The 25,384-nt window shown below is 38.4% G+C and overlaps 1 long non-coding RNA gene across 1 annotated transcript in view; it reads right to left on the bottom strand.

Moving 5' to 3' along the window:
- The window catches only part of LOC139177555 (uncharacterized), a 28,317-nt gene extending 25,083 nt beyond the window's left edge, over positions 1-3,234 (bottom strand). Inside the window, exons 1-2 of the long non-coding RNA XR_011562025.1 lie at positions 3,025-3,234; positions 873-965 (exon numbers count right to left, since the gene is read on the bottom strand). This is a non-coding gene — a long non-coding RNA (uncharacterized lncRNA). The remainder of the gene's footprint in view (positions 1-872; positions 966-3,024) is intronic.
- Between the last annotated feature and the right edge of the window lie 22,150 nt (positions 3,235-25,384).

Here is a 25,384-nt window from a genome sequence, read left to right as displayed (position 1 = left end):
GGTCCAGTGGACGTGTGGATTTAATGTGTTCAAAGCACAAGGAGGCCAGTGTGACTGGACTAATGCGAATGACTGCATGAACGTTAGGAGATAAGGTCAGAGAGGTAAGAGGGAGCCAGACCATGCAAAATCACAGTTTATTATAAGAACTTTGGCTTTTACTTTGAGATGTGGGAAGCCATTAGAGATTTTTAAACAGAAAAATGACAGAATCTGACTTACCTTTTAACAAGATCACTCTGGCTGTTATGTTGAAAGTCAACCCAAGGGCAGTAAGGGAGGAAGTGGAAACTAGTTGGGAAATTAATATAATAAGCTGGACAAGAGGCTAAGAGGGAAAAGTAGAGATAGTAAATATGAAGCGAGTTCTGACTATACTCGGCACTCCTCTAGGCTTTCTAGATACAACAGGAAGGAAATAGAGGCTATTTCTCATGGGATTTACATTCTACTAAGAGGAAACAATCAACAAGTAAAGCAATATAAAATATCAAGTGGTGATAACTTCTATTAAGAGAAACCCCAAAGACTCTCTGGACCATGTTTCCAGCAATAACTCAGTTCATAATGACCCATTTCTAGAAATAAATACATGTCTACATAGAGGGGACTAGAGAGGTAAATTCTGGCACATTCAATCAGGGAAATAAAAATGAGTGACTGCAGTTACATGCAATATTGTAGATGGATCTTAGCAATATGAATATGAGAAAAAAATAGCATATAGATATTTTAAAAACCAGTATTTTTTATAAAGTAAAATACACATACAACGAAAATGTATAATTTTAAAAGACTACACATAGAAGTGTTAAATAAATATGAAATAAAGGTTTAGAAATTGTTAATACAAAATTTGCAATAGTAGTTACCTTCGATAAGGAGAAGCTTGGAGTGATCACGTAGGTTTCTCTAGATGTTCTCGCTTTCACGTTGGATGTTGAAATCATGGATTTAATTACATTCTTTTGAAGGAGAAAATGAAGGAAAAAAGAAAAGATGGATGAAGGGAAGGAAGAAAGGAGGGAGGGAGAAAAAGATGGAGAGAGGAAACAGAAAAGAAAAGCCTTTTGTGAACTAATATTGAGTGTATGTTGTGAACCAAGGATTCTGATCTAATTTTCTGCTCCTGGGGTCGGGGATTGGACAGAGTTATGGGGGAGTTGTTTTTAGTTTGCTTGCTTGCTTTTGGATAGAATTTTCAGGGAAGTCCTCTCTGAAGCAATGATGTTAAGGCAGAGATAAGGATGGACTGAGAGAGGAGGCAGAAAAATAAGGAGATGCTGTGGCTGGGATGTAATAATTGAGGGACCAAACAAGAGGTAAGGTCAGAGGATTAGCAGGAGCAGGTCATCCTGGGCTTCACGGGCCATGAGAAACCCTTGGCCATTTACTCCAAGGGAAACTGGAAACCACTGGAAGCCTCTGAGCGGGAGTAACATTATCTGTTGTATATTTTGAAAGGATCATTCCTGCTGCGATGTGGGAATATACTAGCATTTCTCAGCACAATTGACCTTTAGGCTGGATCTTTCTTTGCTGTGGAGGGTTTTTGTGTGTGTGTGTGTGTGTGCATTGCAGGGCACTTAGCTGCATGCTTGGCCTCTGCCTTATGGAACTATATCATTCCACACGCAGTTGTGACCACCAAAATCATGTTCCGGCATTGTCAAGTGTCTCTCAAGGGCAAAATCAGCCCTGGTCAACAATCACTCAAAGGCAGTGAAGGCGACAAAATACAGAATAAGGGAGAGACGGTAGGAGAAGGCTGCTGTGTCCACTGAGACAGTGGCTGGGGTGAGGGTAGAAGTGTTTGGTGTCTCCTTTTTCATTTCTTTTTCCTTTTTAATATGTATCTTTATTTTATTTTTTATTTTTCAGCTTTATTGAGCTATAACTGAAATTGTAAGATATTTAAAGTGCACATCATGATGACGATATATGTGTACATTATGAAAAGATTCCTTCCATCTAATTAACCTACCCATCACTTCACATATTTATCTTGTGTGTGTGTGTGTGATAGCAAGTACATTTTACTCTCATATAATAGCAAATTTCCATTATACGACACAGTGTTAGCAATTTTAGTCACCATGGTATACTCCTTTTTTAAAGATTTTTTTGATGTGAACCATTTTTAATGTCTTTATTGAATTTATTAAAAGACTGCTTCTGTTGTTTACATTCTGGTTTTTGGTATGTGAGATCTTAGTTCCCCAAGCAGGAACTGAACCCATTTACCTGTATTGGAAGGCAAAGTCTTAACCATTGGACCACCAGGGTAGTCTCTCTAGTCACCTAAAGATCTAAAGTCTCTTTAGATCCTCAGACCTTATTCATCGTATAATGTGTCTTCCTCTTTTCTAAAAACTGTATTTTCATAGTTTGGGTCTATACTCACATGTCTGGAATCTCTACAGTTTTAGGATATCTTTGAAGTCCCCAAAGATGAGACATCAAATATTCATTCACACTCAAGACAAATATTTTCCAGGTGCTACAGAAACAGAGTATACTTGAGCATGAAATCATTTACATGGTTATCCTGTAAGGACTGGTTTTATACCACCCACTTCTTTTTCTTTTGTTTTCTAGCAAGTCCTACAATTCATTTTCTGACTTCCATCCGGTGAGTTCCCGAGACCAATGACTTCCTTTATGCTTTAACATTAAGATAGTCTGAGAGACAATATACTGAACATAGAATACTGTTTAAAAACATCACAAGCATACTACTTATCCATAAAATATTCACTTCTGAGGGCAAAAGGTACAGGAGGCTTTGACTGTGATCCAGAGAATCAACCTTGCACCTCAAACACTATGGGGCAGGGAGGTCAGTTTGGCATTTTGTTCTGTGCTGGATGCTGAGCTAAAAGGCAGGATCCATTACATCAGTTGGGCTTCCCTCATAGCTCAGTTGGTAAAGAATCTGCCTGCGATGCAGGAGATCCAGGTTGGATTCCTGGCTTGGGAAGATCCCCTGGAGAAGGAAATGGCAACCCACTCCAGTATTCTTACCTGGAGAATCCCATAGGCAGAAGAGCCCGACAGGCTACAGTCCATGGTGTTGCAAGAGTTAGACAAGACTTAGCAACTAAACCACCACTGTTACATCAGTCATCCAGGAATTACAGAATATTGTAGAACAGGCAACAGCAGAGTCTAAGAGCAGAGTTGACAGCAGGAACCTTGAATGCTTTCCCCTGAGGACTTTGTTCCATTTTTATAAAAGCCTCTCTGAAGATCAGCTATGAAAGGTGAGAAGGCAAACACAAGGACACTGAACGGCCTTTGGTCTGAGAGTGAGCTCCACAGATTCCAATGTAAACTGTTTCTAGGATTCCAGAGTGGTATTGTTTCATAGGAGAAGTACATCCTCCAATTGCAGAAAATCCAACTCCACTGCAGCAAATCCAACTTCTTCTCTGACAAGGAGATTGTAATTAAACCTTTCAGGATCCAGAGGCTTGGCATCCTCTGCTGCTGAGGGACTAAGCTCATGAAATTGCTCATACTTTATCAGATGGCATTCTTTTCCAGGTTTGCTGTATTAAGGGAGTCCTACCTTTAAGGAGGCCATGGTGCATATAGGGGAAAGGAGATGGACAGGACTGTGCATTTATTTAACTCTTCATCTTTCATATTCATACCTGAGATCAGAACTCCACAGCTTCCTTGGCTTTTCCAAAATAATAACCCTAATACCACACCAAAAAGGGCTGTGTTGACTCACTTTGAGAAGTAGGAGGGGCATACATTCTACTAATAAGGTAAGAGAATGGAGTAATAATATTAAATATTATTTTCACCAGCCAGAGAGTAGTTCCATGGGATGAACTGATTTGAACACAGCTCATGATGTGATCAAAATGCAGTTTTACTTTATGCATCTAATTATTTAGTTATTAAATGTGAAAATTCATTTTTACAACGGCGGGATATGCATGCTTCACTGACTCAATAGACATGAACTTGAGCAGACTCTGGGAGATAATGGAGACAACGAAGCCTAGCATTCTGTAGTCCATGGGGTAACAAAGAGTCAGACATGACTTAGTGCTGAACAATAGTGATGCTGACCATAACAACTGAGTCTAAAGATTGAGTTTGGGTATGTGGGGTGGGATAGGGCAGAATATGTCCCTTTATGTCAGAGGCTAGTCAATGTCACTGAAAGGGTTCCTGTTTACTGTAAAAACTTGAGAAACTCTAACTCTTTGTATTTTATTTCACAAGACAAAGTCCAGGTAATTAATGTCTCCATAAATAACTGTTTCAAACCCTCAGCTAGTAGTGATATTATAGCAAATAAATGGGGTTATAATGGTATATATTAAAAAATTGGCACGTTTAAAAAATTGGCATGGACATTTTTAATCCTTCCAATATCACTCTAAATTCCAGCACTAGTAACTCTGAAAATTTGACAACCACTGGTCAATTTTTATTGAAGAAAACATTATAAACTCATTTGGATCGAGCTGTTAATTGTTGATTTTAAGGTTAATGGTTGACATTAGTTTTTCTTAACCTTCCAGGATAACATTTGCATCTTATACTTGTAAAAAATCTCAAATGTCCTTAAACCTAAAAGCCATGGTTAGACACACATTTGGGAAACCATGTTGAAGTCAGCTAGGATGATTTTTTGATAAGAGGATTACAAGTAATAGACAATCCTAGAACCCCCATTAAAGTTCATTGTTGGTCGTTGGAGACATTGACAGTAGAGAAAGTATCTGTGGAAAAGTGAAAACTGAGATTATTTGAAGGACAGATTTTGGCTGTACCATCTCTTTAAGCAGCACTGTATTTTAGCCAATAGAGATCATGTACTGAGGATTCAAATACTTAAGCATCCTTTCCTGAATATATGACATTGAATTTTTAAGACATGATTTTTTAGCCTTGAGTCTATTTGGTATCTTGAGAAATTAGCTCATGATGTGTTGCTGAACTGGGAACAAAAAATGTTAAAAACTGAGAAACAATTGGTCAAGAATGGCCAAGAACTGATAAAACTCCATCTGGTTCAGGCCTTCAGATGCTGCCCCTCCCTAGAAAAAGTCCCAAGATGAACTCTCCTCTCCTTATCCTCCTTTCCCACCACATTGCTAAAATGTAGGGTGTCAGGTAGATTCTTATTTTCAGTGCCTCAACAAACCATATTGGGGCCTGCAGCAAAAGGAATAATGTACACCTTGATCTATCTTATCAAAACATCCTACCATGATTTGAGCCAAACAGAAAAAGTTAATAAAGGCTCCACAATCAAAACAATGACTCTATATAAAGCTCCACATTGCCCAATCTGTTTGTTCATCATTGTCAGCCCTTGTAAACCAACCCAGTGGTGAAGGCCAAAGACCCAGCATCCAGAGCTGATTGGAAACGACTGTTTCATTGCCCAATAATGTAGGGTCATAAAATAAACAACAGCAGCCTGTCTTAATTTAACATTCTGATATTTCATTCAACATTAATTTATCGAAAAACATTGCAATAACTGCAATGGTATTATTTATCTTTTAAAATTCATTTTTATTGGAGTATAGTTGCTTTAAAATATTGTGTTAGTTTCTACTGTACAGCAAAATGAATCAGCTATATATATGCATATACCCCCTCCTTTTTGGACTTCCCATTCAAGTCACCACAGTGAATTAAGTAGAGTTCCTTGTGCTATTCAGTAGTTTCTCTTTAGTTTTTTATACAAAGTATCAACAGTATATAGGGGTAGATCTCAATCTCCTAATTCCTCCCACCACCCCCTTTTCTCCTTGGTATCATAGCAGCACAATTTACAACAGCCAAGACATGGAAACAACATAATGTCCATCAACAGAGGGATGGATAAAGAAATATTATTTGTCTTGATTCCTTAGTTTTTTGAAGGCTCCTTCTCTTGCATCTGAAGCAACTATGTCAATCACCTCGTTTTAATTCTGGATCCTGGTTTGTTGCAATCTATATCTAGATCTGTGAAAAACAAGCAAATGAACAATCAAAATCATCAAAACATGCCTTCAGAGCCAAAGGGTGTCCCTCAGTGGAAATTTCATGGTGAGTCTGTAGATGATGATGCTTTGTCTTGCTCAAGGAACAATACACATTTTGTAATGAATGAGAACTCTGGATCCCTCTGAACTAGATTTAGTGATCAGAAAATGGGCAGAAGAAACTGAAAGCAAGTGGCAAGAATGGCTGTAAGGGCAATTTAAAACATTTCAATGAATACTTCTGTGTGTGTGTGTGTGTGTGTGTGTGCGCGCGCGCAATTTTTTTGAGACAGGCTTTTGTGGAAGAGAATGATTTTTAGATAAAGTAAAGAGTGAGGGTAGTTTTCTATCTCTGATCCTAATTTAGGACTTTTCAGTTTGCCTTTCTTAGCTTCTGGTGCTAAGCAGGCCAATTAATATTTTACATTGAACACCAGCTGGATTTCCTAAACTGTGCATGTAATTATGTTTCAAGTGAAAAAAAAAAGATAGATTAAAATGTTACATGGTAATAAAAAAAAATAATAAAAATTTTTACATACCTTACAGTTGTCTTGAGGGTCCCTTGGACAGGAAGGCGATCAAACCAGTCAATCCTAAAAGGAAATCAATCCTGGATATTCATTAGAAGGACTGATACTGAAGCTCCAATAAAAAAAAAAATGTTACATGGTAAATTCAGCATCAGGTTGGGTGAAAACTCTTCCTGAATATCTGATGTACAGTATAATAATGCTCAGAAGTGAGATCCACCATATAGAGAATTCAGAATCCATTGATGTCCTCAAGTAATATTTTTGAACAGGCAATATTGTTTTCTAGGATGAGGATATAAAAAATGAGGGCTTCCCTGGTGGCTCAATGGTAAAGAATCCACCTGCCAATGCAGGAGATGCAGATTCAATCCCTGGATCAGGAAGATTCCCTCTAGAAGGAAACGGCAACCTACTCTACCATTCCAGCCTGGGAAATCCCATGGATAGAGGAACCTGGTGGGCTACAGTCCATGGGGTTGCAAAAGAGTCAGACATGAGTTAGCAACTAAACAACAACAAAATTTTAAAAAGTGAAGTTGATACAAGAAAATCCGTTTATGTTGTCATGCTCATCTTTTATTATTATATTATTCAGTAAGTAAATTAAACTTTTATTACCAGATCAGATCAGATCAGTCGCTCAGTCGTGTCCGACTTTTTGTGACCCCATCAATCGCAGCACGCCAGGCCTCCCTATCCATCACCAACTCCCGGAGTTCACTCAGACTCACATCCATCGAGTCGGTGATGCCATCCAGCCATCTCATCCTCTGTCATCCCCTTCTCCTTCTGTTCCCAATCCCTCCCAGCATCAGAGTCTTTTCCAATGAGTTAACTCTTCATATGAGGTGGCCAAAGTACTGGAGTTTCAGCTTTAGCATCAGTCCTTCCAAAGAAATCCCAGGGCTGATCTCATTCAGAAAGGACTGGTTGGATCTCCTTGCAGTCCAAGGGACTCTCAAGAGTCTTCTCCAACACCACACTTCAAAAGCATCAATTCTTCGGCACTCAGCCTTCTTCACAGTCCAACTCTCATATCCATACATGACCACAGGAAAAACCATAGCCTTGACTAGACAAACCTTTGTTGGCAAAGTAATGTCTCTGCTTTTGAATATACTATCTAGGTTGGTCATAACTTTCCTTCCCAGGAGTAAGCGTCTTTTAATTTCATGGCTATTTCTATTTTCAGTAAAGTTAGTTTTACTACATCTATAATCTTCCATTTAAATGTTTTTTAAAGTTTTGAATATGTTTGACTTTTAAAAATTGTAGTAAAAAACACAACATAAAATTTACTATTAAAACTATATTTTTAAATATACTATTCAACAGCATTAATTACATTCACATTGTTATATAATCAGTCTCTACAACTTTTTCATCTTATATAACCAAAACTTTATACCCATTCAAAACAAATCCTCATTTCCCTCTTGTCAAGTCCTTGCCAACCACCAATTTCTGTGTCTTTCAGTAAAAATACTCTAGATATTTTATATTAAATATGAGTGGAATCACACAGTACTGTATTTAACTTTTTGTGTTTGGCTTATTTCACTTAGTACAATGTCCTCAAGGTTCTATCCATGTTGTAATATGTGTCAGAATTTCCTTCCTTTTTGAAGCTAACTAATATTTCATTGTATGTATACACCACATTTTGTTTATCAGATTATCCATTGACAGACCCTCGTGTTGTATCCGCTTCTTGGCAATTGTGAATACTGTTGCTAGGAATATGCCTGAGCAGATATCTCTTCAAAATTCTGCCAATTCTGTTGGATACATACACAAAAAGTGGGATCTCTAGATCATATGGTAGATAATTTTTAATTTTTGAGAAACCTCTGTACTGGTTTCCATGGTGGCTGCAGCATTTTATATTTTTGCCAATAACGCACAAGCTTCCAATATCTCCTCCCTGTCACTAACATAGCCCTCCCGGTCCCATCACTTCATGGCAAACAGATGGGGAAACAGTGGAAACAGTGGCTGACTTTATTTTTCTGGGCTCCAAAATCACTGCAGATGGTGACTGCAGCCATGAAATTAAAAGATGCTTACTCCTTGGAAAGAAAGTTATGACCAACCTGAACAGCATATTAAAAAGCAGAGACATTACTTTGTCAACAAAGGTCCGTCTAGTCAAGGCTATGGTTTTTCCAGTGGTCATGTATGAATGTGAAAGTTGGACTGTAAAGAAAGCTGAGCACTGAAGAATTGATGCTTTTGAACTGTGGTGTTGGAGAAGACTCTTGAGAGTCCCTTGGGCTGCAAGGAGATCCAACCAGTTCATTCTAAAGGAGATTAGTCCTGGGTGTTCATTGGAAGGACTGATGTTGAAGCTGAAACTCCAATACTTTGGCCACCTGATGCGAAGAGCTGACTCTTTGGAAAAGACCCTGATGCTGGGAAAGATTGAGGGCAGGAGGAGAAGGGGACAACAGAGGACGAGATGACTGGATGGCATCACCGACTTGATGGACATGGGTTTGGGTAGACTCCAGGAGTTGATGATGGACAGGGAGGCCTGGCGTGCTGCATTTCATGGGGTCACAAAGAATTGGACATGACTGAGTGACTGAACTGAACAGAACTGAATGAGTGTGAGGTGATATTGTGATTCTTATTTGCATTTCTCTAATGTTTAGTGATGTTGAGCATTAAACACTTATCCAGTCAAAGTGTCAATAAAGCTGAGGTTGAAAAATCATCTTTTAGAGTATGAGACACTAAAAAACAAGAAATATGTCTTACTTAAATTTGTATGACATCTGGAACACAGTTGGCTGAAAATAAATATTAATGGATGAAAAAGATAACAAATTTGCCAAAAGGAAGGTGTTGCACTTAATAATCAATAAGGCACTGTTCAGTTCTAATTCAGGAAATTAATGCATACCTATATACCTACTGGGGCTTCCTTGATGATTCAGAGATAAAGAATCTGCCTGCCAACATAAGAGACTTGGGTTTGATCCCTGGGTCTGGAAGATCCCCTGGAGAAGGAAATGGCAACCCACTCCAGTATTATTGCCAGGGAAATCCCATGGACAGAGGAGCCTGGTAAGCTACCGTTCATGGGGCCGCAGAGAGTCAGACACGACTTAGCAACTAAACAACAGCAAACAAGAACACCACCAACCGTGACCAAGGCATTGCTATTACTTACTCCTTAACTGTGTGATTCCATAGTGAGAAATTAGCACTTATATAAAAAAGTGACTCAGATATATATGGAGTAGATTACAAAGCAAGGAGTTTAGGTGGATATTATTAGAAAATAGCAAGTAAGCGTAAGTAAAAAGGTAGAGTTTTACAAATATAAGAAATAGATGGAAAAATGATAATCTCACACTTCAAGAATTTACCATCTACAAAGGAAATATAACGTACAAAGTTCTGGAATGGAAGAGTTTTATAACAACCTATTTTGACTAATAGCACTACAAATCATAAGAAGGAGATACAGTTTTACGCTAGTGAATCTGATGATGAAAACCACTCTTACAAAATTCTTTGTGCTTGTAGAACAACAGACAAAGACTGTGTATGATTCCTTATTTTACCCCAGTACTAAGCTCAGATTTCTTGGTGTCTAACTTGTGAACACAAAACTCACATGTGTTCAAAGATAATAGCATTGCTCCTCCCATTTGCTTTCCCTGTCTACCCCGTAAGGCACCCTGCTTGCTCTTGCTGTGGGAATGAGAAATAAAAGTACTATACAAAGGGTAATCGCTTCAAACTGATATCATCTCTCTTTCATGGACTTTCAGAAAACAGGCAGCCAAGATACTCTTCTGAACTAGCTCCCTGAGAAACAGAAAATAAATGTTCTGACAGTATGAGTAAGGAATTGCTTGATGTAATAGAACTAAAAGCTTTTAGAAGCAGTTAGTGGCCTGAAAGGACACTTCTTGGAACTGAGGGGTCTCACAAGTCCAAACTTCTTTCTTCTTTTAACTTTAACAACAGTGTTACCTCAGAAATTCTTTAGCCTGCTCCATCTTCAGGAGATTTTTGAAAAGACTTTTTTTATTTTTCTACTTTCCTGGATTCATGTCTGAAGCTCAAACCTGGGGACAAGGTGAGCTGAAGAGAGTCAGAGATTCTAGTAGAGGAAAGAGATAACCCAAGCTATTATAAGCAGATCCTTACCCAGACTCAGTGAGTATAAGTAAAACGCTGGCAAGGAAAGCTGCCTTTGGAACAACATACTTAAAAAAAAAAATGAATAGGACATATTAGGAATGGAAGAGTTTAGGATTCACCTGTACTAAGCTAAGGCAATAAGACAATATGCACCAGAAATTCTGCAAATGCTCAGGGTAAGTATTCTCCTCTGATCCTATGGACTGATGGATCCTTTAAAGGACTCCATGCAGCAGCCATGAGACTCAGCTAAGCATTTTTTCCTTGACCAACCACCACTAAATACAACCAAGGCAATTCTCAAAGTATATGTAGACCTCCAGCCAAGGGAGGGTTTTACCTTAAAATGCCACTGAAAACACAGGTTCAAATTCCAAGCCTATAGAACTGATTCCAAATTGGGAAAGGAGTATGTCAAGGCTGTATATTGTCACCCTGCTTATTTAACTTACATGCAGAGTATGTCATGAGAAGTGCCTGGCTGGATGAAGCACAAGCTGGAATCAAGAGTGCTGGGAGAAATATCAATAACCTCAGATATGCAGCTGACACCACCATTATGGCAGAAAGCTAAGAAAAACTAAAGAGTCTCTTGATGAAAGCAAAAGAGGAGAGTGAAAAAGTTGACTTAAAATTCAACACTCAAAAAACTAAGATCATGGCATCTAGTCCCATCACTTCATGACAAATGGATGGGGAATCAATGGAAACAGTGAGAGATTTTATTTTTTGGGGGGGGGGGCCCAAAATCACAATAGATGGTGACTGCAGCCATGAAATTAAAGGACGCTGGCTTCTTGGAAGAAAAGCTATGACCAACCTAGACAGCATATTAAAAAGCAGAGACATTACTTTGTCAACAAAAGTCCATCTAGTCAAGGCTATGGTTTTTCCAGTAGTCATGTATGGATGTGAGAGTGGGACTGTAAAGAAAGCTGAGCTCTGAAGAACTGATGCTTTTGAACTGTGGTGTTGGAGAAGACTCTTGAGAGCCCCTGGACTACAAGGAGACCCAACCAGTCCATCTTAAATAAAATCAGTCCTGAATATTCATTGGAAGAACTGATGCTGAAGCTGAAACTCCAATACTTTGGCCACCTGATGCGAAGAACTGACTCATTGGAAAAGACCCTGATGTGGGGAAAGATTGAAGACGGGAAGAGAAGGTGATGACAGAGGATGAGATAGTTGGATGGCATCACTGACTCATGGACATGAGTTTGAGCAAGCTCCAGGTGTTGGTGATGGACAGGAAAGCCTGGCATGCTGCAGTCCATGGGGTTGCAAAGAGTCAGACACAACTGAACGACTGAACTGAAATGAACCAAACATTCACAGTCTCAACCATGACATTTTCATGTCATGAAATCATTTAGAACAAACCATTCTGAGAGATCCATTCAGTATGTATCATTGTTATCAGATTTAACAATATTAATTTGTAGAGTTTTTGAAATGGTGTTTTTTTTTTTAGTTTTCTTGATAAAACATTCTTATAAATAAAAGAAATTAACAATTCTAAATAAGACGGACAGCAATAGTAAAAAGTGATTATGTTGCAACCTATGTAGGGCCACAGAGACTTATATATGTGTCTAATAAAATCATTTTCATGGCAATGGTTTACATTTATTTCTAATTGTGTCTTTCACATCAGTGACAACAGTATGAAACAGTAGAAATCAGTAACAGAAAGAAAAACGGGAAAAGCACAAATAAGTAAAAACTAATTTGCAAACAAATGTCCGTCTAGTTAAGGCTATGGTTTTTCCAGTGGTCATATATGGATGTGATAGTTGGACTATAAAGAAGCTGAGCACAGAAGAATTGATGCTTTTGTTGGAGAAGACTCTTGAGAGTCCCTTGGACTGTAAGGAGATCCAACCAGTCCATCCTAAAGGAGATCAGTCCTGGGTGTTCATTGGAAGGACTGATGCTAAAGATGAAACTCCAATACTTTGGTCACTTCATGCAATGAGTTGACTCATTGGAAAAGACCCTGATGCTGGGAGGGATTGGGGACAGGAGGAGAAGGGGAGGACAGAGGATGAGATGGCTGGGTGGCATCACCAACTCGATGGACATGAGTTTGAATGAACTCCAGGAGTTAGTGATGGACAGGGAGGCCTGGCGTGCTGTGATTCATGGGGTCACAAAGAGTCGGACATGACTAAGCGACTGAACTGAACTGAACTGAACTGAAACAGCATGCTATTAAAAACTAATGAGTCTATGAAGAAATAAAAGAGGAAATAACAGACAATAACTTAGTTCAGTTCAGTTCAGTCCCTTCTCCTCCTCCTTCAATCTTGCCTGAAATCAGGGTTTTTTCCAATGAGTCGGCTCTTCATGTCAGGTAGCCAAAGTATTGAAGTTTCAGCTTCAACCTCAGTCCTTCCAATGAATAGTCAGGATTGATTTTCTTTAGGATGGACTGGTTGAATCTCCTTGCAGTCCAAGGGACTCTCAAGAGTCTTCTCCAATACCACAGTTCAAAAGCATCAATTCTTTAGCACTCAGCTTTCTTTATAGTCCAATTCTCACATCCATACATGACTACTGGAAAAACCATAGCTTTGACCTGATGGACCTTTGTTGTCAAAGTAATGTCTCTGTTTTTTAATATGCTATCTAGGTTGGTCATAGCTTTTCTTGCTTGGAGAAATAAAGTTATTTATGTTATTTCTCAAAATAACTCAAAATAATAAAAATGGAAACAGAAATTTCCTACATCTATGTGATGCAACAAAAGTAGGTGATCATTAGCCAACCCATTTAAACTGTCATATTGCATCATTGTCTTACAAAATATCTTGAATTTTCCATTAATGTTGTTGCTGTTTGGTTGCTAAATCATGTCTGGTTCTGCAACCCCATTGACTGCAACACTCCAGGCTCCTCTGTCCTTCACTATCTCCCAGAGTTTGCTAATTCATATCCATTGAATAAGTGATATTATCCAACCATCTCATCTTCAGCTGTCCCCTTTTCCTCCTACCTTCAATCTTTCCCAGCATTGGGGTCTTTTCCAATGAGTTGGCTCTTCCAATCAGGTGGCCAAAGTATTGGAGCCTTAGCTTTAGTATCAGTCCTTCCAATAAATATTCAGGGTTGATTTCCTTTAAGATTGACTGGTTTGATCTTGCAGTCCAAGGCACTGTCAAGGGTCTTCTCCAGAACCATAATTTGAAGGCATCAATTCTTCAGACCTCAGCCTTCTTTATGGTTCAGTTCTCACATCCATACATGATTACTGGGAAAAAACATAGCTTTGACTATGCAGACCTTTTGGAAATTGATATCTATGCTTTTTAATATGTTTTCTAGGTTTGTCATAGCTTTCCTTTCAAGAAACAAGCATCTTTTAATTTCATGGGTGCAGTCATTATCTGCAGTGATTTTGGAGACAAAGAAAAAAAAATCTGTCACTGCTTCCAAGTTTCCCCTTTCTTTTTGTCATGAAGTGATGGGACGGGATCCCATGACCTTAGTATTTTGAATGTTCAAGCTAATTTTTTCACAATCCTCTTTCACCCTCAAGAGGCTCTTAACTCCTCTTCACTTTCTGCCATCAGAGTGGTATTATCTGCTCATCTGAGACTGTTGATATTTCTCCCCACAATCTTGATTCCAGACTGTGATTCATCCAGTCTGGTATTTTGCTTTATGTACTCTGTGTATAATTTAAATAAGCAGTGTGAAAATTTACAGCCTTGGTGTACTGCTTTTCCAATTTTGAACCAATCCATTGTTCCATGTCTGGTTCTAACTGTTGCTTCTTGACTCACATACAAGTTTCTAAGGAGACAGGTAAGGTGGTATGGTTTTCTCATCTCTAAAAATTTTCTAGTTTTTGTGATCCACACAGTCAAAGGCTTTTCCTTAATAATATTTCTAATTTAACTTTACAAAGAGATTTAGATTCTAACTCTCCTACTAGAGAATCTATTCGGCCAAAGATTTTTCTCTGCAATTTATGTCTGTATCCTGAATGCTTTCTCAGTGCCTGGTGTACTTACTATAAATACACAATAAATATTTGCTAAATAAATGAGAAGATGGCCAAACTAGCAAATATGTGACATAGTTTATTTTTAATAATGCTGATATGTAGTTAATACATTCCAGGGCCAATGATACAGTGCCTCTTTTAAATTATTTTCAACTATCAGACATTTAAGTCTTTCAGTTTGAAAAATATAATCACAAATTATATACTATTAACATTCATGAATTGATAATCCCATTAAATTAGGTGACTGGTTTACGCAAAATCTCGCAAGTTAAATTTGAAACCTTGGTGTCTCTTTGGATGGAAAGGAATGAGGTGCAGTGGGGTAAGTATCTAATATTCTAGTAAGACCATACAGGGTCTGTATGAAGCTGGTTGTAGCCTGACTCTGAGAAAAAAGTGTAGGTTGAGCAAATCTAGACAGAGACATACAGAAAGGCAGCTTTAGCCAGAAACTAGACGGTAGTCTTAGAATTAACCATAAATATTGTGGAAGAGAATGTCACTGTTGGGTAAACAAAGACAAAAGCCTAGATGGCATTTAGCAGGTCAGTGTTCAGTGTTCATTAGGATAAAGTAAAAGAAACAGGAGCATAATGAGTGTAGGTCTTCTGTTGCAATCTTGAAACTGGTAGAAACAGAATCAGATGGTTCTTTCAAAAGTAGCCTGTCAAATTTGGGGCTGTCGAGTTTTAAGCACCCACCTCTCTCCTTACATGATCAGAGATTGGGCCCAACATGAGTGTCATGTGGAAGAACTTCTTTCCAATCTAATTCCATGGGCTCATCATACAGTTTCAGCAGTCCTAGGTCTTACCATGGTATAATCAGTGTGCTGGAAATCAGCCTCATGGATATAATTCACATGATCTAGTGGATGGATAAACTAATTCACCATCTCATAAATCTCCCAGGATTGAGTGCCTTAACATTTGATGCTAAATGGCACCTTATGTGTAGCTAATATGCAAGAAATTATCATTCCTTTCTTCTCAATTCTTAGTTTATGCTCAAAATCCTTCAAACTAGGATTCAGCAGTATGTGAACTTTGAACCAATAACTTCCAGACATGCAAGTTGGGTTTTGAAATGGAAGAGGAACCAGACATCAAATTGTCAAAATATGCTGGATCACGGAGAAAGCAAAGTAATTCCAGAGAAACATCCTCTTCTGCTTTATTTTTTTTTCTAATTTTATTTTATTTTTAAACTTTACATAATTGTATTAGTTTTGCCAAATATCAAAATGAATCCACCACAGGTATACATGTGTTCCCCATCCCGAACCCTCCTCCCTCCTCCCTCCCCATACCATCCCTCTGGGCCGTCCCAGTGCACCAGCCCCAAGCATCCAGCATCGTGCATTGAACCTGGACTGGCAACTCGTTTCCTACATGATATTTTACATGTTTCATTGCCATTCTCCCAAATCTTCCCACCCTCTCCCTCTCCCACAGAGTCCATAAGACTGTTCTATACATCAGTGTCTCTTTTGCTGTCTCGTACACCGGGTTATTGTTACCATCTTTCTAAATTCCATATATATGCATTAGTATACTGTATTTATGTTCTTCCTTCTGGCTTACTTCACTCTGTATAATAGGCTCCAGTTTCATCCACCTCATTAGAACTGATTCAAATGTATTCTTTTTAATGGCTGAGTAATACTCCATTGTGTATATGTACCACTGCTTTCTTATCCATTCATCTGCTGATGGACATCTAGGTTGCTTCCATGTCTTGGCTATTATAAACAGTGCTGCGATGAACATTGGGGTACACGTGTCTCTTTCCCTTCTGGTTTCCTCAGTGTGTATGCCCAGCAGTGGGATTGCTGGATCATAAGGCAGTTCTATTTCCAGTTTTTTAAGGAATCTCCACACTGTTCTCCATAGTGGCTGTACTAGTTTGCATTCCCACCAACAGTGTAAGAGGGTTCCCTTTTCTCCACACCCTCTCCAGCATTTACTATTTGTAGACTTTTGGATCGCAGCCATTCTGACTGGTGTGAAATGGTACCTCATAGTGGTTTTGATTTGCATTTCTCTGATAATGAGTGATGTTGAGCATCTTTTCATGTGTTTGTTAGCTATCTGTATGTCTTCTTTGGAGAAATGTCTATTTAGTTCTTTGGCCCATTTTTTGATTGGGTCGTTTATTTTTCTGGAGTTGAGCTGTAGGAGTTGCTTGTATATTTTTGAGATTAGTTGTTTGTCGGTTGCTTCATTTGCTATTATTTTCTCCCATTCTGAAGGCTGTCTTTTCACCTTGCTAATAGTTTCCTTTGATGTGCAGAAGCTTTTAAGGTTAATTAGGTCCCATTTGTTTATTTTTGCTTTTATTTCCAATATTCTGGGAGGTGGGTCATAGAGGATCCTGCTGTGATGTATGTCGGAGAGTGTTTTGCCTATGTTCTCCTCTAGGATTTTTATAGTTTCTGGTCTTACGTTTAGATCTTTAATCCATTTTGAGTTTATTTTTGTGTATGGTGTTAGAAAGTGGTCCAGTTTCATTCTTTTACAAGTGGTTGACCAGATTTCCCAGCACCACTTGTTAAAGAGATTGTCTTTAATCCATTGTATATTCTTGCCTCCTTTGTCAAAGATAAGGTGTCCATATGTGCGTGGATTTATCTCTGGGCTTTCTATTTTATTCCATTGATCAATATTTCTGTCTTTGTGCCAGTACCATACTGTCTTGATAACTGTGGCTTTGTAGTAGAGCCTGAAGTCAGGTAGGTTGATTCCTCCAGTTCCATTCTTCTTTCTCAAGATCGCTTTGGCTATTCGAGGTTTTTTGTATTTCCATACAAATTGTGAAATGATTTGTTCTAGCTCTGTGAAGAATACTGTTGGTAGCTTGATAGGGATTGCGTTGAATCTATAAATTGCTTTGGGTGGTATATTCATTTTCACTATATTGATTCTTCCAATCCATGAACATGGTATATTTCTCCATCTGTTAGTGTCCTCTTTGATTTCTTTCACCAGTGTTTTATAGTTTTCTATATATAGGTCTTTAGTTTCTTTAGGTAGATATATTCCTAAGTATTTTATTCTTTCCGTTGCAATGGTGAATGGAATTGTTTCCTTAATTTCTCTTTCTGTTTTCTCATTATTAGTGTATAGGAATGCAAGGGATTTCTGTGTGTTGATTTTATATCCTGCAACTTTACTACAGTCATTGATTATTTCTAGTAATTTTCTGGTGGAATCTTTAGGGTTTTCTATGTAGAGGATCATGTCATCTGCAAATAGTGAGAGTTTTACTTCTTCTTTTCCAATTTGGATTCCTTTTATTTCTTTTTCTGCTCTGATTGCTGTGGCCAAAACTTCCAAAACTATGTTGAATAGTAATGGTGAAAGTGGGCACCCTTGTCTTGTTCCTGACTTTAGAGGAAATGCTTTCAATTTTTCACCATTGAGGATAATGTTTGCTGTGGGGTTGTCATATATAGCTTTTATTATGTTGAGGTATGTTCCTTCTATTCCTGCTTTCTGGAGAGTTTTTATCATAAATGGATGTTGAATTTTGTCAAAGGCTTTCTCTGCATCTATTGAGATAATCATATGGTTTTTATTTTTCAATTTGTTAATGTGGTGTGTTACATTGATTGATTTGCGGATATTGAAGAATCCTTGCATCTCTGGGATAAAGCCCACTTGATCATGGTGTATGATCTTTTTAATGTGTTGTTGGATTCTGATTGCTAGAATTTTGTTAAGAATTTTTGCATCTATGTTCATCAGTGATATTGGCCTGTAGTTTTCTTTTTTTGTGGCATCTTTGTCAGGTTTTGGTATTAGGGTGATGGTGGCCTCATAGAATGAGTTTGGAAGTTTACCTTCCTCTGCAATTTTCTGGAAGAGTTTGAGCAGGATAGGTGTTAGCTCTTGTCTAAATTTTTGGTAGAATTCAGCTGTGAAGCCGTCTGGACCGGGGCTTTTGTTTGCTGGAAGATTTTTGATTACAGTTTCAATTTCCATGCTTGTGACGGGTCTGTTAAGATTTTCTATTTCTTCCTGGTCCAGTTTTGGAAAGTTGTACTTTTCTAAGAATTTGTCCATTTCTTCCACGTTGTCCATTTTATTGGCATATAATTGTTGATAGTAGTCTCTTATGATCCTTTGTATTTCTGTGTTGTCTGTTGTGATCTCTCCATTTTCGTTTCTAATTTTGTTGATTTGATTTTTCTCCCTTTGTTTCTTGATGAGTCTGACTAATGGTTTGTCAATTTTATTTATCCTTTCAAAGAACCAGCTTTTGGCTTTGTTGATTTTTGCTATGGTCTCTTTTGTTTCTTTTGCATTTATTTCTGCTCTAATTTTTAAGATTTCTTTCCTTCTACTAACCCTGGGGTTCTTCATTTCTTCCTTTTCTAGTTGCTTTAGGTGTAGAGTTAGGTTATTTATTTGACTTTTTTCTTGTTTCTTGAGGTGTGCCTGTATTGCTATGAACTTTCCCCTTAGGACTGCTTTTACCGTGTCCCACAGGTTTTGGGTTGTTGTGTTTTCATTTTCATTCATTTCTATGCAAATTTTGATTTCTTTTTTGATTTCTTCTGTGATTTGTTGGTTATTCAGCAGTGTGTTGTTCAGCCTCCAAATGTTGGAATTTTTAATAGTTTTTCTCCTGTAATTGAGATCTAATCTTACTGCATTGTGGTCAGAAAAAATGCTTGGAATGATTTCTATTTTTTGAATTTACCAAGGCTAGCTTTATGGCCCAGGATGTGATCTATCCTGGAGAAGGTTCCATGTGCGCTTGAGAAAAAGGTGAAATTCATTGTTTTGGGATGAAATGTCCTATAGATATCAGTTAGGTCTAACTGGTCTATTGCATCGTTTAAAGTTTGTGTTTCCTTGTTAATTTTCTGTTTAGTTGATCTATCCATAGGTGTAAGTGGGGTATTAAAGTCTCCCACTATTATTGTGTTATTGTTAATTTCTCCTTTCATACTTGTTAGCATTTGTCTTACGTACTGTGGTGCTCCCGTGTTGGGTGCATATATATTTATAATTGTTATATCTTCTTCTTGGATTGATCCTTTGATCATTATGTAGTGACCTTCTTTGTCTCTTTTCACAGCCTTTGTTTTAAAGTCTATTTTATCTGATATGAGTATTGCTACTCCTGCTTTCTTTTGGTCCCTATTTGCATGGAAAATCTTTTTCCAGCCCTTCACTTTCAGTCTGTATGTGTCCCCTGTTTTGAGGTGGGTCTCTGGTAGACAACATATGTAGGGGTCTTGTTTTTGTATCCATTCAGCCAGTCTTTGTCTTTTGGTTGGGGCATTCAACCCATTTACTTTTAAGGTAATTACTGATAAGTATGATCCCGTTGCCATTTACTTTATTGTTTTGGGTTCGAGTTTATACACGGGTTTTGTGTTTCCTGTCTAGAGAATATCCTTTAGTATTTGTTGGAGAGCTGGTTTGGTGGTGCAGAATTCTCTCAGCTTTTGCTTGTCTGAAAAGCTTTTGCCTCTTCTGCTTTATTGATTACGCCAAACACTTTGTGTGGATCACAACAGACTGTGTAAAATTCTTAAACAGATGCAAATGCGAGATCACCTTACCTGTCTCCTGAGAAACCTGTATATGGGTCAAGAAGCAACAGTTAAAAGTGGACATGGAACAACAAGGCTATATATTGATGAATCACAGGCTGGAATTAAGATTGTAGGGAGAAATATCAATAACCTCAGATATGCATATGACACAACTCTAAAAGCAGAAAGTGAAGAAGAAATAAAGAGCCTCTTGATGAGAGTGAAAAGACAGGCTTGAAACTTAACATGCAAAAAACTAATATCATGGCATCTGGTCCAATCATTTCATGTCAAATAGAAGGGAAAACTTGGGAGTGGTTACAGATTTTCTTTTCTTGAGCTTCAAAATCACTGTGGATTGTGGCTACAGCTATGAAATTCAAAGATGCTTGCTCCTCGGAAAGAAAGCTATGACAAACCTGGACATCATATTAAAAAGCAGAGATATTACTTTGCCAACAAAGGTCCATATAGTCAAGGCTATGGTTTCTCCAGTAGTCTTGTATGGATGTGAGAGTTGGACTGTGAAGAAAGCCGAGAGGCGAGGAATTGATGTTTTTGAACTGTGGTGTTGGAGAAGACTCTTGAGAGTCCCTTGGACTGCAAGGAGATCCAACCAGTTCATTCTAAAGGAGATCAGTCCTGGGTGTTCATTGGAAGGACTGATGCTAAAGCTGAAACTCCAGTACTTTGGCCACCTCATGCGAAGAGTTGACTCATTGGAAAAGACTCTGATGGAGGGATTGAGGGAAGAAGGAGAAGGGGACAACAGAGGATGAGATGGCTGAATGGCATCACTGACTCGATGGACATGAGCTTGAGTAAACTCCGGGAGTTGGTGATGGACAAGGAGGCCTGGTGTGCTGTGATTCATGGGGTCGCAAAGAGTCGGACACGACTGAGCTACTGAACTGAGCTGAGCTGATACTAAAATTTCTAATCTTACATACTTTCACTAATAAGTATATAAAATAAGAATCACATAGTCAAAGATAAGCAGAATGCTAGAAAGACCAAGAAGCACCTGAAAGATCAAGCTCACTTTTTGCTGATACACAGATGCTCCTGGCAAAAATGCACTACATCATTTTTTCATTTTTTAATTTGTTCCCTAAATGATAATATTAGGGAAGTACACTTTGTTGTTGAAAATCTGCTACTGTGTCCTGATATATTTAGTGGAATTGCATAGTGAAATGCCCCATTCTCTTCTCTCTTTTCTCTCTCCACCACCTCAGCTAATATCTTATCAATTCTAAACCCAGGCAACACTGACATGTGCAAATGCTTCTAAGTGAGTACACCCAACTAGCATTGCTGAAAGCTGTCTAAGTTGCTGGCACTGCTAAGTGCTGAGAGTGCAAAACTAAAAAGATCTCTTCTCTGCCTTGAGCCATTGAGAATCTACTTTGAGAATACAAATATTTAAATAAACTACTAACTCTATGTGCTATAATTAAGATACATACAAGGCAATGAATGAGACACTGATTAGCTTTCTTGAGAAAGCATCATGAGTTGGGGTCTGAGAAAGCTGCAGAGAATATGAAATATTCGACTCAGGTGGGGAAGAATGTGCATGTGTTTTTGGAAATTTGGCACTTGGAGCTTTCCAAATGTAGGGGAGGATATGAACAAAGGTATAGGATGGAGATGTGAAATGTGAAGGCATTTTTCAGAGATGGAAAATCTCTTTGTATGGCTACAGATTAAAGTGCAAATAGTGGTAGAAGCAGCAGGGAGATTTTGGTCTCTTAGTTCCTTGATTTTCTTATTTCTCATCAGCTTATCTTTCATGTTATCTCAGCCAAACATTTCCATATCCCAGTACTCCTGCCTGGAAAATTCCATGGACTGAAGAGCCTGGTAGGCTACAGTCCATGGGGTCGCAAAGAGTTGGACACGACTTAGCAACTTCACTTTCACTTTCACGTCAAACTTCTCTCAAGCAAGGTGCCATTTGTAGATTCTCTGCAGCAAACCATTGACTTTCTGATCATCACCTTCTATCCCTCCAGCTCACTTACTCAAATGCTTTGACCTCAGCAATTCATCATCTTCATTAAAATCTTATGTTCCGTGTTACCTTTTCTCATTATCAACCACCTCTCTCACTTCCTTAGTAAGCCAACTTAGATTGTACCATCTATTATTAGTCTCAGTGGTGGATCCTTTACTATATTTATTTATTCTAGGTGATCTCATTTATTCCTTTTGTTTTGAATGGCATCTAAATACTTATTAGTGTGTAATGCGGGGCTTCCCTGGTGGCTCAGTGGTAAAGCATCTGCTCTGCAATGCAGGAGATGTCAGTTTAATCCCTGGGTTACGACTGTCTCCTGGAGAAGGATACGGCAACCCACTCCACTGTTATTGCCTGGGAAATCCTATGGACAGAGGAGCCTGGTGGGTTACAGTTGGACATGACTTAGCGACTGAACCAAACCACCAGTCCGTAATCAATAGATACCACTCCAATTTCCCACAAGCTCAAACTTATATATTCATTTAATATCTCCTAAATCTAAGTGTTTTGCTTGATTCTTCTCATTTTTTTGTTACCCACATCTAGTGATTAACAAGATTTATCTATTCCATCTTAAAAATACATTTCAAGTCTGAACATCTCTCTCCATCTCAATGATTACTATCATACTAACCCATCCAAGTCATCTTCTTGCCACTATTTTGCATCAGAATTGCCACAATGTTCATTTCAGAATATAAATTGTCCTGTCATTTCCTACTCAAAACTCAGTGAATTCCTCTTCAATTTAAGATACTGTTCACATTCCTGAGTGAAATTTGTAAAGTCTCAAAGTTGTGGTCTTTGAGGGCAGGAGGAGAAGAGGGTAACAGAGGAGGAGATGGTGGGATGGCATCACTAACTCAATGGACATGAGTTTGAATAAGATCCAGGAGATAGTGAAGGACAGGGAAACCCAGCATGCTGCAGTCCACAGGGTGGCAAAGACTTAGCAACTGAACAACAGCTGTCTTTTCTCTGCTTTCCTCTCTGACATGTTAGTGTTTAATTCAATCTCCACATTCCGCCTGTGGTGCCTTTCCCTCTGTTCCTCAAGCATGCCAAGTTTGTCTCTGCTTTAGGATCTTCACAATGCTATTCCCCCCGCCATCCCCCAAGGACACTCTTCCTAAGACTCTTGTCTCCCTCCATTTACTCAGGAATCAAATTAAAAGTAACCTTCTATTTGATGTCTTTCCTGACTCCAACTCTCTTACAGAAAGCCATCTAGTTAATCTCAATTTCATTACTCTATTTTAATTTTCACATAGAATTTACCACTTAAGGGTGTGAATGTGTGTGTTTGTTGATTTGTTTTCTCCTTGACCTAGAATGCTAACTCCTTCACTATTACAAGCTTTCCTGTCTTTACCTTTCAGTATCCCTGGTGTGTAGAACACTGTCTGGTGATACACAATAAACATTTGTTGAGTAAATAAATGAAACTAAGTCAGTGAACTTTGTTCCTACTCAGCTGACAGTGGAGATCTGACATCAGGCTGAGGAATTTGGACTTTATCCTGTGGATGGTAGGAGTTCAAAAGAGTTATAATCCAGGGAGTGACATGATAAGAACTGCATTTTAAAAATTCACTCTGGAGCAAAACAGAAGATAGATTGCAGAAAGCAAAGCTGGAGGCATGGTAACTAGTTTGGTGATGATGATAATAACCTAGACAGAAGGCTAAACAATGCCAATATCTGCGAGAGGAGAAAGAAGTGGGAAGCAGTGAAAGTGACTGAGTAAGGAGAAGTGATGAATCTAAAGGTTTTATTTGACATGGTGAATAATGGAGGAAAAAGAAGGTAAAATGAACCCCAGGATTTTGCTTGGATAATTATGGACATATGAATATTGAATGATAAGCAGTTTAGAAAGAATAACATAATAAATTAAACTTGAAGAATTTGATTTAAAAATGCTGGTGGGATTTATAGTTTGAGGCAACAAGAAGCAGTTAGATATATGGAGTTGGAACTGAGGAAGTAGTTAAGTACTGGTGGTAAACATGTGAGAGCCTTCAATAAATGCTAATCATAAAGTCACCCCTAAGGAGTAAAAACCCTGACCAAAGAAGGATGACATGTTAAAATCACCAGGGGGAACATTTCAAAGTAGACATATCACCCTCCCCTAAGTTAGCTTTGCAAATATAATATTACTGCTGCATGTTGGGGTACTGAGTGTGCTGGGCTTCCAACATACTTGAAAAACAGTAGGCTAGGAATGATGCTTGATGATCAATGAAGAAGCCTTGGAGAACAACTTTAAAGAGTTGACCCAACACTATGGAGTGTCATGGCACTTGGATTAGCTAAACACAAATAGAATGCAAAACCCAGCTCTAATTAGTTTTCTAAGGCTTGGCACCTTGGAGAAGGCAATGGCACCCCACTCCAGTACTCTTGCCTGGAAAACCCCATGGACGGAGGAGCCTGGTGGGCTGCAGTCCATGGGGTCGCTAGGAGTCAGGCACGACTGAGTGACTCCACTTTCACTTTTATGCATTGGAGAAGGAAATGGCAACCCACTCCAGTGTTCTTGCCTGGAGAATCCCAGGGACAGAGGAGCCTGGTGGGCTGTCGACTGTGGGGTCGCACAGAGTCGGACACGACTGAAGTGACTTAGCAGCAGTAGCAGCAAGGCTTTTGTAGTGATATAAGTGAAAAATAATGAACTAGGTCAATGGTATTAAGAAGAGTGAAGATTGAAGTGAACAAATATTTTAGAATAAAAATCAATATTAGCATTTGATGGATCGGAGATAGAAAGTGACAAGGAGGAAGATGCTTAGAGGACTTCCATGCTTTCAACTTGAGTGATGGGGTTTCTGATGCTACCATTAATCAAAGTAAGAAATAACAAAAGAGCTAAATTGGAAGAAAAATAATTCAAGTTGATATATGATAAAATTGTGGTTCAAAAGAAGTTTTCAGGTAACTATTCAAGGAAGTGTAGGGAAGGAAATCAATAGAGAGAGCTGGAGTGGAGGATATGGATGTCAGAGATTCCTTGGTAAAGGGTCTTGGAATAACTCATGGTATCTTAGAAAAGTCATCTAAACTGAAAAGAGAAGCGTATATTAGATTTTTATG

Source organism: Bos indicus, chromosome 2 (genome assembly GCF_029378745.1).
Source record: "Bos indicus isolate NIAB-ARS_2022 breed Sahiwal x Tharparkar chromosome 2, NIAB-ARS_B.indTharparkar_mat_pri_1.0, whole genome shotgun sequence".
NCBI lineage: Eukaryota > Metazoa > Chordata > Mammalia > Artiodactyla > Bovidae > Bos > Bos indicus.
Note: the sequence above shows the minus strand (reverse complement) of the source record. Positions and strands in the feature narration are given on the sequence as shown.